At 48.4% G+C, this 23,164-nt stretch overlaps 1 protein-coding gene across 3 annotated transcripts in view; it reads right to left on the reverse strand.

Moving 5' to 3' along the window:
- Positions 1-22,073, reverse strand: part of Gatad2a (GATA zinc finger domain containing 2A) — a 97,134-nt gene extending 75,061 nt beyond the window's left edge. For 2 of the 3 annotated variants that reach the window (XM_008824472.3, XM_017795979.2), the window contains exon 1: positions 21,640-22,001. The gene's annotated coding sequence lies outside the window, so the exon portion shown is untranslated. Of the gene's footprint in view, positions 1-21,639 lie in introns of all 3 variants that reach the window. The other variant, XM_008824474.3, reaches the window with a different exon arrangement.
- Positions 22,074-23,164: the final 1,091 nt, after the last annotated feature.

Consider the following 23,164-nt stretch of genomic DNA (forward strand, 5'->3'; position numbering starts at 1 on the left):
CGCCCGCCCGCCCGCGCCGCCGGCCAGATAATGCGCCCCTCGGCCGCACACATGGAGCCCGGCGCCGGCGTCACCGCCCGGGACATGCGCACCAGGTCAGCGCGCCCGGCCGGCGGCCCCCAAAACACCGGGGAGCTCTTAAAGGCGACGCCGCCCGCCCGCGCCCAGCTGGGCGGGGCCCGGGAAGGGGCGGGGTCTTTGAAGGCGTGGTCACTGTGGGCGGGGCCGCCGGGCCGCCCCGGAAGCACCGCCCTCCCGGCCGTGCTAGCCAGCAACCCCGCGAACGGCGGTCGGGTTTCCCACGCAGTCTCCGGCTAATGCCCGAGGCCCTGGCCAGCTCGGCGCGAACAGCGGGGCCGCACCCTGAGCTGATTCATGCTGACCTCGCCCCAGCCCAAGCGGCCACCTCCAGGAACTCAACCACTCGCCCGGGCGCAAAGCGGAGGCTCCCTCTCCGCAACTTCAGCGCTGGCCGCCTGGGACAGGGCGGTGGGCCGAGCGGTCCCCTCCCCAGCGCCGCGACAGTTCTACCAAGAAACAACCTACCACCGAACACACACCTCCATACACGGAGGTGACGGCTGTGCCCCTCCAGTCACCCTCAATCTGACCCATGCCTTGGGATAAGACGAAACCCCCTAGAAGGCGAATCTGGGCTCATTTCTCTCCAGTGGCAAAAAGACCACCTAACCTGAAATGAGATGGACTTCGGGGAGGTTACGAAACACCTGCAGCCAATTTCCAGTGTTAATAGGGAACAAGCAAAGTTCATAGGAACCTAATGTCAGGCCGGTGAGATGGCTCAATGGGTAACGGGGTTTACCACCCAGTATGAAGACCAGTTTGATCCCCAGAACCCACTTCTGCAAATTGTCATCTGACCTCACATGCCCCCACAAACACACAAATATAATAACGAAAACCTAGTGTCACAAGAAGCTCTCAGTATCAGCATCACAAAAACAGGCTCCTGCCATGTTCTTGTTCCAGCCCCTTAAAACAACTTGTGAGGACTCCTAAAAACTGGTGACCTGGCTCCTTTAATTAAAACAACTGTCAGCCAGGCGTGATGATGCACGCCTTTAATCCCAGCACTCGGGAGGCAGAGGCAGGCAGATCTCTGTGAGTTCCAGGCCAGCCTGGTCTACAAAGTGAGTTCCAGAACAGCTGGGGCTACAGAGAGACCCTGTCTCAAAAAGACCAAAAAAACAAAAAACAAAAAAAAACTCATCAAGCACAACTACAATGTACTCCCATGGGGTTTAAAAAAGAATCCGCGGGGTGATGTCGCACACCTTTAATCCCAGCACTCAGGAGGCAGAGGCAGGCGGATCTCAGTGAGTTCAAGGCCAGACTGGTCCACATAGTGAGTTCCAGGGCAGCTGGGGCTACAGAGAGAGCCTGTCTCAAAAAGACCCCCAAAAACAAAGAATCAATGTGCTTCCCAGCCTCTACTGGGTCTCTACCCCAAATCAGAAGAAATAAAGCAGGTGAAACAAACTTCACAAAAATCCATATCCCTTGCAGGCCAGCTGGGGCTATCAGGAGACCCTGTCTCAAAAAACTGAAAATAGAAAATCCTTACTCCACCCCAATGCCTTCAGAAAGCTAATGCCTTTCTGAATTCTCTGTAAAGTTCCACACACAACTGGCAACTTTGTCAGTCACCCCATACCCACCCATCCAATCCTTCCAAACTTAAAAACGTATTACACCACCATTGACCAAAACTAGAGCAGTCCTCAATCTATACAAATTTCAATTGGTTACCACAGAAAGTCCTTCCAACTCAATTTTCTCATTGCTTTGCTACAAAGAAATTCAAATGTTCAATGTCAAACACAAACACTGGACCAGTTGGGCTTCAAGCATTCAGGATCCAGTACAAGAATGGATTGGAGGAGCATCAAGGACATTCTCTCAACACAGCCCTGTGGATCTGAAGAGCTGCTGGTGTGGTGATTAATCAGATGGTGTGTAATGCAAGCAAAATATTACCTCATGGCACCTCACCTGGCTCTTGATTAATGCCAACTTAATTAACCACAAACAGAACCAAGTGTGGTCAAGTGGGAGACCTGAGACTCCAGACCAAAGGTTCCAAAGACTGAGCTGGTAAACCCTGGGTGAGTCACCAAGGTAACAGCCGTCCTGCTTTAAAGACAGAGGCATTGGCTGTAACATACTATTAACATACCCCTGTGGACTGGTAACAGGTGGGCTGCTCCAGAGGGCAGTGCCAGCTTCTTCAGCTGAGAAAGTAGGGGTGATGGGAAAAGGTGAAATACTACAGACATTTCTTTCTGTCACAGAGCCAGGGGCATACACAGAAGAAGTGATAGTGGCTGCATGCCTCTTTGGGATCCCTTTTCAGGCCTCAATACCCTGACACTTTGTGCTGGACTGAGAGCAGATAGTGGGCTGGTTCTTATGAGAGGATCAATACCCTGTGTACTGTCCAGGCTGCAGACATGCTCAGTCACAGTTTTGTTTCCCTAGGCTTTCCCTCTGTCCTAATAAGTTGTTAGCACAACACTTTTAGAACATTTCTAGGGCAGGGGGCTGTAGCTCTGGAGTGGAGCCCTTGCCCAGCATGCAGAAGGCCCAGGGAAGGAGAAAGGGAAAGAGAAACAGACACAAAACAGAATTCTTGCTACCAATAACCAGGCCTCCTTATACCCTAACCACTGCAAAAATAGTCTAATTATCTTTCAAATGCACTATTTTTTTTTCCTAGCCCCAGCTGGCCTGGAACTTGCTATGTAGACCAGGCTGGCCTTGAATTCACAGAGATCCACCTGCCTCTGCCTCTTGAGTTCTTCGATTAAAGGGCGTGTGCTACCACACCCAGCTCAAATGCACTGTTGAAATAAACTAACATCTGAGCCCGTTCCTGCACAATGAAGGTACTGAAGAAAAAAACTCAGGCTAAATTCCATGTTCATGACTCCTTTTATAACAGAAGCTGAGAGCGGCTAAACAACAGCAGAATGCCCTACTCAATCCTCAAGGTACTGCACTTTTCTATAGGAAAGGTCCTTTCAAATTTCTGGTAAACAAAATTTCAGTTGTATACTTCACTAGTGGACAAGAACTAGGAGAACACCCATCACTTTAACAGCTGAGAGGCCAGCAGGTGCACACTTCAGAAGCTGACAGGCAATAGCACAGAAACACAGAATGAAACCCAGTACAAAATGCATCCCAAGAAACACATCCGCAATCCAGCACTCAGGAGGCAGACACAGGAGGATCATAAGTTTGGCTAATTTGAGCTATATGAGATTCAGTCTCAACAGAAAGGAGGGAGTGGGAATAAAAAGGGAGAAGGAGAAGGAAAGAGGGTGAGGGTCAGTTGGACTCAGTTGCAGCTCAGTGGTGAGCCTGTATCTAGCAAGCTCAAGTCCCTGGGCCCCACAAAAGTAAAACCAGCCTGGCGTGGTAGCACACGCCTTTAAACCCAGAGGCAGAGGCAGGTGGATCTCTGTGAGTTCAAGGCCAGCCTGGTCTACATAGTGAGTTCCAAGACAGCTGGGGCTACAGGGAGATCTTGTCTCAAAAAAAAAAAAAAAAAAAAAAAAAGTAAAACCAAGGAGCCATCCAGACTGCCTGGGGCACAGACAATACCATCCTGCTATCAGGGAAGCTCAGGTAGCCTAGGCTACAAAGGGAGTTCAAAGCCAGCCTGGATAACTTAGAGAAACCCTATATCAAAATTAAAGTTAGGGCTGTAGCTCAGTGGTAGAGGGCCTGCCAATCATATATGAGGCCCTAGGTTCCATTACCAGGAAAGGGGGTGAGCAGGGGCAGAAGAAAGGAAGAGGAGGAAGAGGAAGGAAAGAAGGCAGAGGGAGACTTAGGAGTCACAGAGGAAGCACTAATTCCCTCTCTAATGTGACATTTGAGGAACCTCCTAACAGACGAATTGGAGCATCCCAAGCACCCAGAACAGCAGAAAGGAAGGCTGGAACAGCTATACCAAAGTACCTGGAGAAGGGACTGAAAGGACAGCTTTGGGACAGAGTAGGTAAAGGCACTTGCTGCCAAGCCTGAAGACCTGAGTTCAGTCAATCCCTGGGACCCACATGGTGGCAGGAGAGTCCTAAAAGTTGTCCTGACCTCCACATGCACACAAGTGCAGTCCCCCATTACACACACACACACACACACACACACACACACACACACACACGAATAAATGTAAAAATAAATTACTTTTAAATTCTAGGGGCTAGGCTTGTGGTAATGCTCAATAGTAGAACAGAACTCCTGCTCAGCATAGATGAAATGATGGTTCTATCCCCAGAAGCAAGACAATAAAAATAGGGCTAGAAGCTGGACACAGTGGCACAAAACTGTAGACCCAGCTGTTCAAGAGGCTGAAGAGGGAAGATCATTTAAACTCAGGAGTTTGAGGGTTGGAGATGGAGTTCAGTATAAAGCACAAGGTCCTGGGATCCAGCCCCAGCACCACTTAGCTCACACCAACACCCAGAACTTTGTTCTTTTTTTTTTTAGTCTTTTCGAGACAGGGTCTCCCTGTAGCCCCAGCTGTTCTGGATTCACTATGGAGACCAGGTTGGCCTTGAACTCACAGAGGTCTGCCTGCCTCTGCCTCCCAAGTGCTGGGATTAAAGGTGTGCGCCACCACGCCCAGCAAACTTTGTTATTTTTTAAATATTTTATTTGTTTTTTTATTTATTATTTTTATTTATGTGTCTGAGTGCTTGCATGTAGGTAGGTGCACCTGTGTCACATAATGCCTGCAGAGGTCAGAAGAGGGTGTCGGATCCCCTGGAACTGGAGTCACAGATGGCAAATCCTGGGTCCTCTGCAAGAGCAGTCAGTGCTCTGAACTGCTAAGCCATCTCTCTAGCCCCTATTTTATTTTTTTTAAGGTTTACTTTTATTTTATGAGTATGAGTGTTTTGCCTGCATATATGTAAACGCACCATGTGCATGCAGGTACTTGCAGAGGCAAGAAGGTCTTGGATCCCTGAAACTGGAATTACAAGCCACAGTAAACTGCCCAATGTGGATGCTAAGAGCCAAATAAAGGTCCTCTGCAAGAGCAGGCAATGCTGGAGTCATCTCTCAGCCCTAACCCCAGAATGGTGGAAAGGTTTTGCTCCTGTCTCTCCCTGCCATCTCCCAAGGACCACGAGGACTATAGCCCTGTCCTATTGTATCCTGCTTTACACAGGTTCTGTGGAGTCCAATTCATATCCTCACACTTGTATGGCAAGTCTTTACCCACTGAGCCATCTCCCCAGCCCTAGTCCTATATAACTTGGGAGGCTGAAGCAGTAAGATCACTGCAAGTTCTGGGCCTAGGCTACAGTGAGACCCTTTCTCACAAAAAAGAAAAAAATTTTTTTTAATTTTTAAAAAAGGCCCACTATGGCTGGGATGAGGCTCTGTGGGAAGTAATGAACTTGCCTAAAATGCGTAAGACCTAGGTTTGACTTTGGGCAAAGCAAAAGAAAAAAATTATAGCAAGCTTTTAGGCTGGTTTGTTTGTTTTTCCTTATTTTTATGAAAAGAACACTAGAACCAGTTGAGGTGGCTCAGTGGGTAAAGGTGCTTGCTACACATACAAGCCTGGTGACCTGAGTTTATGCCCCAGAACCCATGTAAAGATGAAAGGAAAGAATACTGCACAGAGTTATTCTCTGACCTCCATACTCTGACATACAGTAATAATTTAACTGGTTAATTTAAGAAAAGAAAAAAGAAAACCCTCCCTGACTCAGGCAGGACACGGTCTACTATGCAGCTCTGCATGTCTCTACTCTGGCAGCCTAAAGTGCCAGCTCCACCTGCAGTTCATCGGGTCGCCTCCAGAGCACGCCTGTGAGTCTGTATGGCTCTGATAGTGTCTCTGCTTCCGCAGTTACCAACAGAATCACTCCCCTAAAGGGTTAAACACAAACAGGTCCGAAGTCTTGCTGTGACCCGGAAGTGCATCTCCTGCTGTCCTCATATGCATGTGTCACTAGTTGGCAAGGACTATTCCTTTTGTATCTGCATGTGATTTATAAAATCCCACCTACTACCAACATTAAGTCTCCCAAAAGTTCGTAAGAGAGTTGTTTTCTATAAATTGAAGGAAAACAAGAAAACTAAAAGGAAGAAAAAAGAAAAGAGAGGAGAGGAGGAAAGGAAAGGAGAGATAAAGGGACGGGAGGGGAGAAGTGAGGAGTGGAGCCTAGCTGCCAGTCAACTCAAACCTGCTCAGAGACCCTAGCTAGTTCATAAATACCCTGGGCTCAGATGAAGGGAGCATGCTTGCAAACCTTCACAGTCCAGTTCACACCCCATTCCCCAGCTGTTCAGCAGCAGATCTCCTTCCTCTGAAAAGAGGAAAAACATTCCTTTCCAGTTTTTCTCCTAGAATGAGAAGCAAAATCCCCACAGAGGTAGAGGGTCTTTCCAGTTCACTTTCTCCTTCACAGCCTGAAAACAGCCAGGCCCCCTTGAAAGCATAACCACACGTACAATGAATCTCTTTCCAGCGTGAAATGAGTGAGACTTTATTTCAAAACCATGCCTAGTGGCAGAGGCCTAGAATCCCAGCTACCCAGACGCCTGAGACAAGAGGACTGCCAAGTTCAAGAACTGCCTGGGCTACAAAGTGAGTTCAAGGTAAACTTGATGAGATTGTGTCTCAAAAGTAAAAAGAGTAAAAAGTAAAAAGCTAGGGTACATCTCAGTGGCAGAGTGCTTATCTAGCATGTGCTAGATAGGTAGGAAGAGGAAGAGAACTTCAGGTACATGTGTCAACCCTCACTGGGTGTGGTGGCACATATGTAATCCCAGCACTCAGAAGGAGGGGAAAACAGACAGAACAACTACAAGTTTGAGGCCAACCTGGGCAATACAGACCTAATCTGAAAAAAAAAAAAAAAAAAAAAAAAAGGGAAGGAAGGCAACCACCAATAGAGACACTAAGAGGTTAAACGTAAAGCTGAAAGCTTGAAAGAGGGTCTCACTATGTAGCCCCAGCTGGCCTGGAACTAATGCCAAGTTTCCTGCCTCCTAGGTGCCACACCTGGCTTTATTTGAGTTCCACCTTGGACCTCTGTGTCATGTTTCTTCAGACTTTTTGCCCTGGAAAGTAACTTAGAGCTTTTTTTTGCCAGAGTGCTCCCTTCCATCTCTGACTTTCAGATGAGATCAGGTCAAGGGACCATGCCTGGCTGTTTTCGCCTCCAAGTCCCTGCTGTGCCCACGCTCTCCCTCCCCCACCCAGAATACACCACTGCAGGAGGTTCTTTGAGTCCACATGTCAAGTACCCCAAGGTGAGGAGCTGCCACTGCAGGAATGGGGCTCTCCCTGGGTATAATCAGCCAATTCAGGAGGGTCATACCACTAGCTCTCAAACGTGGCCATCCTGGGGCCCAGCATGGACTAGCTTGCTCCTGGACAGCTTTAACCACCATACACAGCTGTCCAAACCTGGCCACCTTCAAGTTATATCACACCCTGGTCAACTGTAATACAACTCTATAAAAGCTACCTTGATGGGGCACCTGTGACAACCTGGTCACCTCCCATGTATTCACTATGCCCATGACACCTGTTATTAGGTCTCTTTCCTGAGGTCACAGGGCAGCAAGTAGTACAACCCACACTCAAGGCCAAATCTGGGGGGCTGTAAGATTTGTGCTGCACACAAGGCCATTCATACAGTAGAAACACAACCGGCCCACAAGTTGGCTCAGCAGGTAAAGCACTAACTATGCAAGCCTGATGATGTGAGTTTGATCCCTAGGACCAAGTAAAGGTTGAAGGAGAGAACCAACTCCACAGCCTGCTGTGTGCTGCTCAGTTCCCTGCACACTTCCCTGGCAGCCCAGCTCAGTGCTCCTGATTGCTACCAGGTAACAGGACAGTAGGACACCCTCGTTTGCCATCCTGTTGCATGGTTCTCTGGGTTTGTGGATACCTTAGCTGAGCTGCCAAGACCAAGGATGCCAAGTGCAGGCCCCCAAGTGACTCACACCTCTCTTACAAAGTGGCTTATCATGGGAAAAATGGAGAATGTGGGCCAGGTGTGGTGGCACACACCTTTAATCCCAGCACTAGGGAGGCAGAGGCAGAGGCAGGTGGATCTCTGTGAGTTCAAGACCAGCCTGGTCTACAAATTGAGTTCCAGGTCAGCTGGGGCTACAGGTAGACCCTGACTCCAAATGACCAAAACAAACAAACAAACAAAAAAACCAAAAAAAAACACAAACTCTCCAAGCTGAATTCTTGTACCCCAATTTGTATATAGAAAACCAGCCCAGAGAGTTTAAGACAGAGGGAGGGAAAGAGGAAGGGAGAAAGGGAAGGGGAGACAAGAGAGAGGAGGGGGGAAGAAGAGGGTGAGAGACAGAAAGGAAGAGGGAACAGGAAGTAAGAAGGGTGTCAGCATCCACTTCCCAAGGGCAGCAAGAGCCTAGAGGTGTGAGCTAGTCACACACAGTCACAAAGTCCCACCACTTGTCCACACCCACTTCCGGTGTGAGCCTTCATCTCCACCTGAGTCAGTATTTGAGAGGAGGGGAAAGAAAAAGAAAAAAAAAAAATTACAGGAACTCCCCTTTAGGGCCCTCTCTCTACCCCAAGTTCCCTAAATGAGAAAACAACTCTGCTCTCTGGCTCTAGCCCTCACACACATATTGGGATTTAAGGAAGAAAAGTACCTGTTAAATTACTGGCCTTAGTGGATTAACATCAGTCCGGAGACTTCCAGCCTCACCCCAATAGGGGAACGTCAAAATAGCACCTTCTTAGTTGGGTATATGACGGGACACTAGAGCAGAGGAAATCCCATGCACTAAGTGTCCAATATATGACAAAGCAACCAGCCACTAAATATCTCTCCCCCCCCCGCCGCTCTCTCTCTCTCTCTCTCTCTCTCTCTCTCTCTCTCTCTCTCTCACACACACACACACACACAAACACACACACATACACACACACACACACACACAATCAACAGCAGTCAAGGGGGCCGGGCTCAGTTGATAATACGCTCACCTAGCATGCACAAAGCCCTAGGTTCCAGGTATGATGGTGCACACCTGTCATCCCAGCACCGGGGAAGTAGAGGCAGGAGGATCTGAAGTTCGTGATCATCCTGGACTACATAATGAATTGAGGTCAGCCTGAGATACAAGAGACCCTGTGTCAAAAAATAAAAAATAAAAAGAATCAAGCACCCTCCTTGGCTGAGGATTTTTTGTTTGTTTGTTTTTGTTTTCTTTTTCCTTTTTCTTTTCAAACTAGGCAAGTGAACATGGTAGTGCAGTCTGTAATCCCAGCACTCTGGGTGGTGACACAGGAGGAGTGTGAGAGTCTGAGGTCAGCCTGAGCTGCACAGCCAAGTACTAGGCCAGCCATGAGCTACACAGCAAGACCCTGGAAAGAGAGGAGAGGGAGAGGGAGGGGGAGGGAGGGAGGGAGAGGGAGGGAGAGGGAGGGAGAGAGAGAGAGAGAGAATAATGAATCATCAGACAAGGCAAGCACAGTGGCATGAGCCTATATCCTAGCACTCATAAGGATCCCTGAGTTTGAAGCCAGGCTGGGCTACATAGTAAGACCCTGGCCAACCTAGGCAACATTGGAAGATATCCCTATAACAAAAACAAGGAGGTAGATGGGTTGGGAGAAATGACTCACTGGTTAAGAGTGCTTGGCTGGGCGTGGTGGCATACACCTTTAATCCCAGCACTTGAGAGGCAGAGGCAGAGGCAGGCGGACCTCTGTAAATTCAAGGCCAGCCTCCTCAATATAGTGAGTTCCAGGCCAGCTGGGGCTACTGCTGGGAGACCCTGTCTCAAAAAGACCAAAAAAAAAGAGTGAAAGAGTGCTTCCTACTCTTGCAAAGGACCCAAGTTCGATTCTCAGCACCCATGTCAGATGGCTTACAACCACCTGTAATTCCAGCTTCAGGGGAGAATCTGTTGCTCCTGGCCTCTGAGGGCACCCATACTGTACTCACATGCACATACCCACATACAGACATAATGTAAAATAAAAATAAATCTAGAAAAATAGGAGGTAGAAACAGGAAGGTGGGAGTTCCGAGTCAGCCTGGGTAATGCAGCAAGAGTCTCTCTCAAAGAACTAATCAAGGGAGGGAGGTGGAAGACTGGTGCTCCATCTCAGTGGCTTGCCACTACATCTCAGTGGCTATAGCAAGCCCTGGGCTCCATCCTCAGCACAACCCCCCCACCCCAAAAAAAAGCTCCAATAAGGGAAAGAGCTTTGAGAGTTCTTAAACTCTATGTAATAAGCTCTACCATGAAGAAATACCACAGGACTCCAAAAACACAGCACCACTGGCTTCCAGACAGCTGAACATGCTCTCCTCGGTGACCATCCTAGACTCTCCTGCTCTCCAAGTTTACAGCCAGTTGCCATGGGTCAAGTACTGCCAAGAGCTGACAATCAGCCAGGAAAATGCCACATTGCCTTCTGGCCTCCATTTAGAGAGGAAACAGAATATGGGCAAGGAAATTAGAGGGGCAGTGACGTTTCACTCCGAACGAAGGAAACCTCCCAGAAACAACACCCAGACTCCCAATGAGACAGGTTGCAAAACGGACTGATATGGCCAGGGAAACCCATGGCATTTACACTTGTCTCCTTTTGTATAGCTGGGCTGGGAGCTCGTGAGGACTGCCACATTCTGCCACTGATGCCCAGTACCCAACACACACTGAATTTTTAACAGGCATAGGAAATTACATCAACCAGAAGCCTTCACACTTCTAATTTTTTTTTTTTTTTTTGTCTTTTTGAGACAGGGTCTCCCTGTGTAGCCCCAGCTGTCCTGGAATTCACTGTGTAGATCAGGCTGGCCTTGAACTCAGAGATCCGCCTGCCTCTGCCTCCCATTGCTGGGATTAAAGGCGTGTGCCACCACGCCCAGCACACTTCTAATTTTTGAATTAATTTTGTTGTATGTTCTTTGTTTGAGACAGTGTCTCATGTATCCTGGACTGGCCTCAAACTTCCTATATAACCAAGGATGACCTTGAACTCCTAATTCTCCTGCCTGTACCATACTGGGTTTTATATGGTGCTAAATATTGGACCCAGGGTTTTGTGCATGTTAGTCAATCAATACTACCAACTAAGCTACATCCTCAGCCATTACATTTATAGGAAAAAAAAAGGGGGTGGGGGTGGGAGACAGGTGAGATGGTTCAGTGGGTAAAGGCACAGGTACTCACTGCCAAATTTGATGACCTGAGTTCAACCACCTGGGCCCACATAGTGGAAGGAGACCCATCCCCTATAAGCTGTTCTCTGACCTCCACATGACTGCCATCATAACATGCATGCATATACACATCCACAAACAAACAAATATAAGAAAAAAATTTAAAAACCTTCAAAATGCCATGATTTGATCCCTCAGCACCACAATAATAATAAAATAATTGTGTGTTTGTGGGAGGTGGGGGAGAAAGAGAGAGAAAGGGTCTCCCTGTCTGGAACTACACACCAGGCTGGCCTCACTCTCAGAGATCTATCTGCCTCTGCCTTCTGATTAAAGAAAGGCATGCACCACCACATCTGGCTTAATAATTTTTTAGAACCACTTTATTCAGTTAACACCTGAAATTGATTCCTGAGTCCCACATGGTAAGAGAGAACCAACTACAAATTGCCCTTGAAAGCTGGGTGTGGTGGCCCAAGCTTGTAATCCCAGCACTCGGGAGGCAGAGGCAGGCAGATCTCTGTGAGTTCAAGGCCAGCCTGGTCTACATAGTGAATTCCAGGGCAGCTGTGGCTACAGGGAGACCCTGTCTCAAAAAGACCAAATTGTTCTCGGACCTCCACATACCCCCCATAATAAATAAACAAATGAAAACCTACCATAACTAGAGTTTTTGTTTTTTTTTTTTTCCTGAGAGGGGAAAGATGAGAGGTATCACTATTTAGCCAGAGCCTCCTGCTTCAGTCTCCCAAGTGCTGGAATTACTAAATGTTCACATACCCTTTCCAGGCCAGTTTATAATAATTAATGCACACTCAGTGAACAAACCAGTAGACATAGAGGGAGTGGAGCTGCAAAGAGGAGCAAGCCAGAACACTCATTTCAATGGAACCACTCCATACAGTAGTTATTTCCCAATTCCGAAAGAGGCCAGCTTATTCTTATCCTCAGCATCCCACAGGGAACAAATGCCCCCAGTGCTGTCTCCAGCAGGAAGGAAACCCTGACTTCCCTGGCTATTTCAGTTACATAAATCAACATTTCCTCAGCAGAGCTGGACAGCAGCAATGTTTGGACCCACATGCTTTTTAGAGCTGCCCACCAACAGATAACCATGTTACATTATACTGAGTAGATGCACCTAGATCAATATTGTTTCGAACTACCCAAGGGTTTTTTATTGCTGTAAGGATTCTTCAATTAAGAAAGTTAAATAAACAGACATAGTAGAGGTGCCACCTTCCACCAGCCACCACTATCTGTGGCTCCAGAGAGACAAACCATATTTCAAAGGGGGAGAGTAAGCAAGCCCTTTAAAGTTGCTTACTTTATTTTACACACACATACACACATATACACACTTTTTGTTTTGTTTTTGTTTCTTCAGATCCTCTTGTCTCCACATCCCAAGTGCTGGGATTATAGGACTGTGGTACCATGCCAAGCTTATTTTTTATATTTTATATATCTAGATACCTAGATGTATAGATTTTTTTTTTTTTTCGTCTTTTTTTGAGACAGGGTCTCCCTGTAGCCCCAGCTGTCCTGGAACACCACCAATCCGGCTATAGTTTATATTTTAAGAATAAGACCTGATGGGGATAGAGAGATGGCTCTGTGGTTAAGAGCACTGGCTGCTCTTGCAAAAGATCCTTGTCCGAGGCCAGGTGGGGTGGTGCATGCCTTTAATCCCAGTGCTTGGGAGGCAGAGACAGGCAGATCTTTCTGAGTTCAAGGCCAGCCTGGTCTACATAGTGAGTTCAGGCCATCAGGTCAGCTGGAACTATAGGGAGACCCTGTCTTAAAAAGACAAAAAAAAAAAAAAATCTGTGTTCAAATCTCAGCACCCACATGACGACTAACAACCATCTGTAACTCTAGTTCCAGGGGATCCAACGCCCTCTTCTGACCTCCAAGGGCATTGCATGACATAGGTGCACTTACACACATACAGGCAATACACTCATACACATAAAATAAAAATAATATTAAGAGCCAGGTGTGGTAGCCCACACCTTCAGTCCCAGCACTCGGGAGGCAAAGGCTGGTGGATCTCTGAGTTCAAGGCCAGCCTAGTCTACAAAGTGAGTTCCAGGCCAGCTGGGGCTACAGAGAGACCCTGTCTCAAAAAGACCAAAAAAATAAACAAATAAATAAATAAAATATTTTTTAAAAAAGACTAAGACCTGGTGAGATGGCTCAGCAGGTAAAAAGTGTTTGCTGCCAAGCCTGATAACCTGAGCTCTGACCTGAGACCCACACAGTGAGTGGAAAGAGAAAACCAACTTCTTCAAGTTGTCCTCTGATCTCTGCATGCATACCCTGGCATATGCTCATGGGGGAGGACAGAGGCACGAGCATGAGCACACACACAAATAAGTAGATAAATACATGTTTAATTTAGTAAATAAGTAAATTAAATAAACAAAAATAAGCTAAAAAATTCATTTTTTTTTTTTGTCTTTTTGAGACAGGGTCTCCTTGCAGTCCCAGCTGACCTGAACTCACTATGTAGACCAGGCTGGCCTTGAACTCACAGAGATCTGCCTGCCTCTGCCTCCCAAGTGCTGGGATTAAAGACTTGTGCCACCACGCCCGGCTTAAATTAATTTTTAGAGAGTCAGCCAGACATGGTGACACACACCTTTAATCCCAGCACTCAGGAGACAGAGGCAGGTGGACCTCTGTAAAATCAGGGTCAGCCTGGTCTACAGACCAGCTGTGGCTACAGGGAAACCCTGTCTTAAAAAAAAAAAAAAACCAAAAAATAAGCTGGCATACAGAGTAGCTGAGGCAGCAAGATTGCCACATCAACCTGGGTTATATAGTAAGACAACAACAACAATAATAATAACTGTGTTCCTTTCTCATAATAATAATAATAAACAACTGTGTTCCTTGCTCATAATAATAATAAACTGTGTTCCTTTCTCATATAATGAAATAAGTACCCTTAAAAAGAATGAGAGGGTTGGGCAGATAGTTCAGTCAGTAAAGTGCTTGCTAAGAAGCATAGGAACCCATGTAAAATGTCAGGCATGGTAGGGAGCCCTATAATCCCAGCAGTGGGGAGATGGAGACAGGCAGGTCCCTAATGCTCATTGGCCAATCAAGTATACCCTAGTGTGTTAAGGTTTTTTTTTGGGTCTTTTTGAGACAGGGTCTCCCTATAGCCCCAGCTGTCCTGGAACTCACTATGTAGACCAGGCTGGCCTTGAACTCACAGAGATCCGCCAACCTCTGCCTCCTGAGTGCTGGGATTAAAGGCATGCACCACCACGCCCAGCGTGTGTTAAATTTTAAAACAGTGAGAGACTCTGCCCCCACCTCCAAAAAAAAAAGGGGGGCTAGAGAGATGGATCAGCAGTTAAGAGCACTGATGACTTTTGCAGAGGACCCAGGTTCAATCCCCAGCACTCACATAGGAGCTAACAACTGTCTGTGACTTCAGTTACAAGGGATCCAATGACCTCTTACAACCACCTCCAAGGGCACAACACAGGGTGCACTTACATACACGCAAGCAATACACTCATACACGTAAGTAAAATATTTTTAAAGCCAGATGTAGTGGCGCATACTTTAGTCCCAGCACTTGGGAGGCAAAGGCAGGCAGATCTCTGTAGCTAGAGCTACAGAGAGACCCTGTCTCAAAAAAAAAAGACAAAATATATATATTTTTTAAAAAAGATTGCACACACATACATATATACACACAAAAACGTTTTACAACAAAGTTTAAGACTGACTGGTAATTCTTTATTTAAAAGCCAAAGTCATGAAGCATGCATGGTGCTGCACTCCTATATCCCAGCACTAAGAAATGGAGGCAGGAGAATCAGTTATCAAGGCCAGCCTGGGCTAGCTGTGGAGTTTGAGGCCAGCCTGGGCTACATAATTTTTTTTCAAACTTGGGAGCAGTCCATTAGGGGCCTAGTTCAGATTTTCACCCGTTATTTTCCCCTGGGTTTTATGCATCTGTCTCCACACTATTCACATACCATGATTATAGGTCTTCCACTAATTACTAAGAAAAAAAATCTGTAGAAAAAACAGTAAGAGAGTATTCAATATGGGCATGGAAGTGCATGCCTGTATTCCCGGTGCAAAAGGATCATGAGTTGGAGGCTAGCCTGGCCTACACAGTGAGTACCAGGACAGCCACAACTATATAGAAACCGGTTTCAAAAAGAAAAAGAAAAAGAAAAAAAAAAAAAAAAGGCCAAGTGTCCTGCCTGTCCCTTCATTTCAGATCCACCCTAACCCAGACTCCCCTGAATCTCAGAAGCTAAGCTAGCATCTCCACAGCTCTCCAGACCTGGGTCCCAGAGCTCAGGCAAATTCTGATCTCCTAAGTTACATACTGGTCCTCTAAGTGCTATTATTGTGCGGTGTCTAATGCCTTTTACAGCACTTTCCCAGTCTTTTGTTCCCAAATCTGATCCATTATCACGAAAGAAAGGTTCATCTTTCAAGGTTCAGAAGGAAGAACAGAGCTCACCTGGTAGCTGAGCATCCCACACTCAGTCTCAAAAATGTGGACAGGATCCTTTAAGTTTTCAGCTCACCTACTTTTTGGCTTCCCACAATTCAAGTTCATTATAATCTTCTATTTTGCCTCTAGTCTAATTAGAGTAATACATCTCTCTACTTGCCCTTAACTCACAAATTACCCCATTTGACAGAGGGAGATGCCAAGGCCAAAGCAAACATAAGTTCTGCCACACAGCAAGTCCTTCTCACATCTGGTATCAGAACACAGAAAAACTTGCAACGTTTCTCTCCTAGCCTTGGCAAAATATCAAGCACCCTCTGGTCTGGGAGTCTAGGCCAGGCCCTACCCTCTTGAGCATCATAACCAACCTATACTGCACAGCAGCCACTGAAGGGAGCTGTGCTGGCCCCAGCTAGTTCATTGTCTTAGGTTCACATATTCGCTCATGCCTGCCTAGCACATCTAGCAGCAGGAGCCTTCACACACACTCAGAGCATGCTCAAATATTTAGTACTGTGCCGGTTGTGTTATAACTTGGTAAGGCCACAAAACTAGGAAGGGCACAATCGGAATCTGCACTCTCCCTCTACAACACAGAAAGGTAGGTGTCACAAATAAATATAGGGTACCCCCGAGGTAACATTATTTGACATTATTTGAAGGAAAAGCTTCTCTCCCTTAGAGAGCCTGCTTTGGTATGAATGTCCTTTGAGTGTCCTCTCCCCTGCCCGAGGCTTCATGGGTTGAAATGAAATCACAGCTGTGATGTTATTAGGTTAGAAAGTCAGGTGTGGCACAGGTCTGTTACCCAGCACTAGGGAGATGGGAGGCAAAAGGATCAAAGCCACCCTTGGTTATATACTAAGTTTGAGACCAGCCTAGGCTAGGCTACATGGGACCCTGTCTTAACCCTGGTTTCTGAGAGAGAGAGAGAGAGAGAGAGAGAGAGAGAGAGAGAGAGAGAGGATAGAAATTTAATGAGACGATATGACGCTTAGAAGTGGGGGCTTGGTATGGACCCAGTGGGTCAACCCTATAATAGCATCTACTCCGGAGGCTAAGGCAAGAGGATTAAAGATCAAGGCCTTCCTGGGCTAGAGTGAGTTCAAAACCAACTTGGGCAACTTATAGAGACCCTCAGAATTTTTTTTAATTTTTTTATTATTTTTATGTGTATGAGTGTATTGTCTGGATGTATGCATAAGTGCACCCATGTCATACAATGCCTGCAGAAACCGGAAGAGGGTGTCAGATCCCCTGGAACTGGAGTTACTAACAGCTGTTAGCGGCTATGGGGGAACCAAACCCAGGTCCTCTATAAGAGTAGCCAGTGCTCTTAACCTCAGTCATCTCTCCAGTTCCTCAGAATTTTTTTAAAAGATTTATTTTATTTTTAATAGAGTGTGAATGTGTGTGTGTGTGTGTGTGTGTGTGTGTGTGTGTGTGTGTGAGCACATGAGTACTGGTACAGGGAGGCCAGCTGTGAGCTGTCTGATGTGAGCCTGTATGAGGGAATACACATATACACTAGGCCTGCTTCTTGTCTCTTGCCATGTGACACTCTGTGCCATCTCAGGACTCAATAAACCTCTTTATAAAGTAGCCTGCCTCAGCCATTTTGTTATAGTAACAAATAATTCTTCTCACTTCAGGTCACCAGTTTCCTCTTTAACACTCTTAACTAGTGAGGTTTCCTTTCAAGTAATAAATATATCAGGTACATCTCTGTCCTCATCCCAGGACACCCTAAGCCCCAAGCTCCTCTGCCCTCTCTCATCTTCACTCAAAGCAGTGCCTATAGCTGACCAGAAGCAGAAGAGCAACAGATCTACAGCAGCCTCCTGCCTGGACTTGACTACCCCAGGAGCTAAGGCCCAGGAAACTCTCCAAGTGCTTCCCCACAGAAAATAGCTCGAGTTGAAACTTGTGTCCACATGGTCCACCGACAGATTTAGAACTCAAATTATAGCCTCAGCAGGAGTCTTCACAAAGGACTCAAATTAAGCAAGACCAGGGTGGAAAGGAACAGGGGAGAGACAGCATTAAGTCAAACTGGAAAGTGAACTGCAGGTCCAGCCCAGTCAGAGGGACACAACCTGTTGAAACACTAAACCAAAGGCTCAGCCTGCTGCAGCCCTCTACTACAGGCCAATTCTCCCCAGGTTCCCAGCCTGAGATGCCATGGACACGAAGTGGTTACAACTTACTCAGGTTTCAAACTGAGTTCATTCCTGTCCTGTAGACCATCTCTCAATGCCAGCATTCATCTCCTTAGGCTCCTGAGAGCTCTGCCCTTGGCAAAGCAGATAAAATTAGCTCCTGGAGTGAACTTGGAATCCAGGGTGGGCCACTAAAAAAGTACACAGGAGATTTGTAAACGCCATGGAAAGCCTTCCTTTGGGCCAGGCCAAAGTCATCTAAAACAGAAATACAGTCAAATCCTCTGTCCCTTGCTCCTTTCCACCTTCTCTGGATCTAGGGTAATCCATTTCCTACTTTTCGTCCTTTTAAACCAGGGCCACAACCTGGGGCTCAGAACAAGGGGTGAATCAGAGGGCTCAAGGCAACAAGACCTGAAAGCAAAGGAGCACTTTCTTCTCACTAGGGGAAGGGGAGGTGAGTTAGGCTCTGCAGAGTGAGGACTGAGGGATAGGACAGGAAGTGGGTCAATTGCAAGGTTGAGGGTGTGATAATAGGAAGACAATGTTTCTGCTTTGCCTCTGTGTCCACACTCTTCTGACACAGGCCTGGGGTGTCAGGAAAATGGAAAAACCAGAACAGGGTGTGGTGGTGCATGAATATAATCCCAGCACCCAGGAGGCTGAGACAAGATTACCGAAAGTTTGAAGTGAGACTGAACTACATGGCATGACCCTGTCTCAAAAAGAAAATGGAGCCAAGCATGGTGGCTTGCCTTTGATCCCAGCACTCTGGAGGCAGAGGCTGGGTAAATCTCTGTGAGATCCAAACCAACCTGGTCTATAGTGAGTTCCAGGTCAGTTGGGGCTACAAGGAGACCCTGCCTCAAAAGCCACCTTAGTAATCAAGACTTAGAAAGACATGAGAAAAACTGCTTTTTTTCCCTCATCCAGGTCTCCCAACTTCCTCTTTAGCCACAAAATCTCCAGGCCTCTGAAAGCTGAGATAAAAGTCTGTGAGAAAATCCTAGTACTTGGGAAGCTTAAGGATGCTTCGAGGCAAGGCCAGCCTGGGCTATAAGGAGAAACCCTGACTAAACGACAACAATAACAACTGAGAAACCCTAAGACTGGCAAGAAATAAAATTAAAAAGGGGAACACAGCCAGGTGTGGTGGCGCACGCCTGTAGTCCCAGCACTTGGGAGGCAGAGGCAGGCTGATCTCTGTGAGTTCAAGGCCAGCCTGGTCTACATAGTTCCAGGACAGCTGGGCCTACAGGGAGATCTTGCTTCAAAAAGACAATAAATCAATAAATAAAATAAAAATAAAAAGGGGAACACATTTCTGGTCTTTCCCTTCACAATAAAGATAAACAGGGAACCTTTGTAGTTGATGATTCCAAGGCTAAATAATTTCTCCCAGAGATTTAGGGAGGGAAATCTCAAGAAGGTAAGATTCCTCAGGAACGTGGGTAGAGAACCCCTCAAAATGCAGCAGGACCCCCCCCACCCCAGGAGTGAAAGGATCCATAGCATCTCCCATTAGGAAAAGAGATCACTTAAAAAATGGGGGCAAAGGCAGGGTATAGGGGTTCATGCCTGTAATCCTAGCACTCATGAGGTTGAGGCAGGAGGATGGCTATGAGTTTGTGGCCACCCTGGGCTGCAGGGTAAGTTCCAGGCTAGGCTGGGGTACAGTATGAGACCTTGCCAAAAGCAAGGAAGGAGGGAAGAAGGGAGGGAGGGAAGAAAAGGTGGAGGCATATTTCAGAGATAAAAGGATTCCACAGGAGGACAGCTCAGAAGAACAAATAGAGAATCCAGAGATTACCCAGAAAATTGTGACACTCAAGGATTAGTAAGGGACTCAAAAGACCAATATTTTGAAAAAGTGGGGTATATCTTAGAGTAGTGGGGCGCCCTTCAGAACAGTGAAGGCGCAAATCACAAAGCAGGGGTATATCAGGCATGTTGGGACACCGCCTGTTATCCCACTACTTGGCTGAGGCAGGAAAATCATGAGTTCAAGGACAGCCTGAGCTACACAGTATAGCAAGAATGAGTCTAAAAAAAAATATTCTTTTAAAAAGTGGGGGTGAGCAAGGCATGGTGGTGCACACCTTTAATCCCAGCACTCCGGAGGCAGAGGCAGGCAGATGTTGGTGAGTTCAAGGCCAGCCTGGTCTACATAGTGAGTTCCAGGCTAGCTAGGGCTACAGGAGACCCTGTCTCAAAAAAAATAAAATAAAATAAAATAAAAAGTGGGGGGGGTGCCAAAAATTAGGGATAACTCAGAAAAGGGGGGGAAACCTCCATGGAGCACTTCAGATTATTTGGGGAAACTTGGAAGGATAAGTCACTCAAAGTGGGAACAGAAAAAAAACAGGGATAGAATTTCAGAAAGTCAGATGAAGAAGAGCCTATGCAAAAAGTGGGACAACAGCTCAGAAAAACAAGGACCTCCTCAGAAAATGGGAGGGCTCCCCTGGACAGGCAGGGTGACCTCAGGAACAACTGCCACCGGATGGAGAGAGAGGTCCTCAGGAAGAACAAGAATGTCTCCTGAGGGGAATGGAATCCTCCTGAGGGAGGCAAGGAGCCCCAGAAAGGTGAGGGGGTCCCTCAGACAAAGAGTAATCTCTCACAGAAGTGGAAGAATGAGGCCAGAGACCCTTAAAAAAAAGGGAGAGTGTCCCTAAGAAAATGGAGTCCCTCAAAAAAAGGTAGGGTGCCTCTGAGAAAGGAAACGGTCTCTCAGAAACGGGGGCTCCCCTCACAGACACAGGCGATTTCTGAGATGGGATCCCCTCAAAAAGTCTCTCAGAGAGACTCCCTGAGAGTTCGGTTCTCTCAGAGAAGGGCTCTCTTCAGAGGGAGGGTTCCCAGAGAATAAGGAGGTCTTTGGATAAGAGGGTCCCTCAAAGAGGTTGGCGCCTCAGAAAGATTGAAGGGAATATCAGAGAGGCATAGTCCCCTAGAAAAGGGGCACGCTCAGAGACACAAGGTCTCTAGAAAAGAGGCATCCTCAGAGACACGGGGTTCCCTCAGACAGGGGGTGCCATCGGAGAGGCTGGGGTCCTTCAAAAAAAGGGGTACCCTTGGAGAAGCAGGTTCCTATAAAGAACACTCTTAGACATCCAGTCCACTAGAGAAATGGTATCCTCAAACATGGGGTACCCACAAATGGGGGTCCTACAGTCCTTATAGTCCTACAGTCCTTACAGAGAAAGTCCTACAGTCCTACAGTCCTTTTAGAGAAAGGGTGCCCTCGGACATGGGGGGGGTGCCCTTGGACATGGGGGTTGCCCGGTAGGGTATAGTGCTCATAGGCAGGGAGTACTACAGAAAAAGAGCACCCGCAGAGACAGGGAGTACAACTGAGAAGGGTGGTCCTGAGGCCGGGGAACCCTCAGGAGGAGCGCCCCCAGACGTGAGGTCTCTCAGGAAAAGGGCGCCCCCAGACGCGCGGTCCGCCTCCAGATGCAGAGTCCCTCGGGTAAGGAGCGCCCCCAGACGCGGGGTCCCTCAGGAAAAGGGGCCCCAAACGCGGGGTCCCTCGGAGGAGGGGCGCCCTCAGAGCGGGGACCCTAGAGAAAGGCGCCCCCAGACGCGGGGACCCTAGAGAAGGGGGCCCTCAGAAGCGGGTTCCCTCAAAGGGGCGCCTTCACAGGCGGGATCCCCTAAAGAGTCCACTCGGAGAACGCGGCGGCTAGGCGAAGCGGAAGCCGGGGGAGCCCAGGACACCGGAAGCCGGGGACCCCGGCAGCGGCACGGGCCCCGCACTCACCTGAAGTTGCTGGGCTCCGCGCGGCCGGCAGCTGGGCCCCTGGCGGGCGTCCGGCTGGGTACTGGAGTCGGGTCTGGTCGCGTCCCAAGGCGACGGCTCCCTCAGGTAGAGCCTGAGGCGGCGGCGGCAGCGACAGGACGACAGACGACCGACGGACCGACTGCGCGGGCGGCGTGGGGCGCGCTTGGGCAGCGAGGGTGCGCGTGCGCGCTCCGGGGCGCTGACCCCGGGCGGGAGGAGCTGCTGCGGCGGGCTCCGAGCCGCAGCTCGGTCTCGCCGCTCCTTCTCACTCTGAAATTGCCCGCTTCACAGCCCGGCTTCCCCGGTTGCTAGGCAGATTTCGGCTCTCACACTTCCGGGTTGAGGCACGTTTCTCCGAGTGGCGGCGCCGCAAGCCAATGAAGTCTGTCCGCGGAGCTCAAGATCCGCACCCCGTAGAGGGTGCGACCAGCTTCAGGACAGACAGCCCGCAGCGACCAATGAGCTTGCGGGCCGGCTGGCCCTAGGGATCGCGCCGGTGGCTGGGGTGGGCCAGAAGGGGCGGGACAGAATGACTGACAAACAATCGGCCAATGAAAGTGTGGAGCGGGCTACAGGCCCAGTCAGATCGACATGGGGGCGGGATTTAGTTTTGGGGCGGGAATGCCGTGAGGGGTGCGGTCTGGAGGACGCGTCAATTCGTGGCCACCTCGCTCGGACTCTGGAGGGCGGTTCGACTGGGCCGCCCTGCGGCCGGCAACTTGGCTGGGCAGGGGGTTCCCCGCAGTGCTCAGCAGGGGCGCCCCACCCACAATGCACCGGAGGCGGCCGGGCCGGGTAGGGCTGAGACCTCAGGCTGCTGGTGGCCGGGCCTGGTCCCCGAGGGTGCCTGGTCCACTTCGTGGAGTCGTGGCCGTCGCCGCCGCTGCCTTCTCAGGAGAATCCGAGGTCCACGCGACCCCGGCCGGTTCTGAGAAGAATCTTCGGGTTCGCGTCACTGTCTGGTTCAGAGGACGCGGTCGGCGAGTTCGGCCTTCTGCACCTTCGCGTGCACTTCCTGCTTTTCTGAGAATTGTCAAGATGAGGATCCTTTGGGGTCCTTGTCCTCTTCACTGAGTAAATTCGGGGGATTCAGTACCACCGCGTCAAGGAATCTCTTAGGCACTATTGGAGTGCATGACCCTGTCTAAAACTAAGCATCTTTTTCCCTGTATGCTGCCACCCCCAAGAGGAGAGATATGAGGCTGAGGCGCCCCAATGCCCACAGCACTGCAGGAAGTCCGGGCCCCTCCCTCTTTCCTAAAGTTGTAGCACTTAAACTTGAAGGCGGGGTGGGGGGTGATTGTTTTCTGGATTTGTTTTGAGGCAGGATATCAATGTTTTGTTTTGTTTTTAAAGAGGGGACAGGATCTCACTATGTAGCTGGCTGGTCTGGAACTCAAACCACTATGTAGACCAGGCTGGCCTCTAACTCATTCTCTACCTACCCCTGCCTACAGAATTTTTTTCAGTTGTGTTTGTTATATTTATTTATTGTTAGTTTGCA

This window comes from Nannospalax galili, unplaced genomic scaffold (assembly GCF_000622305.1).
Source record: "Nannospalax galili isolate Female #2095 unplaced genomic scaffold, S.galili_v1.0 scaffold529, whole genome shotgun sequence".
Classification (NCBI taxonomy): Eukaryota; Metazoa; Chordata; class Mammalia; order Rodentia; family Spalacidae; genus Nannospalax; species Nannospalax galili.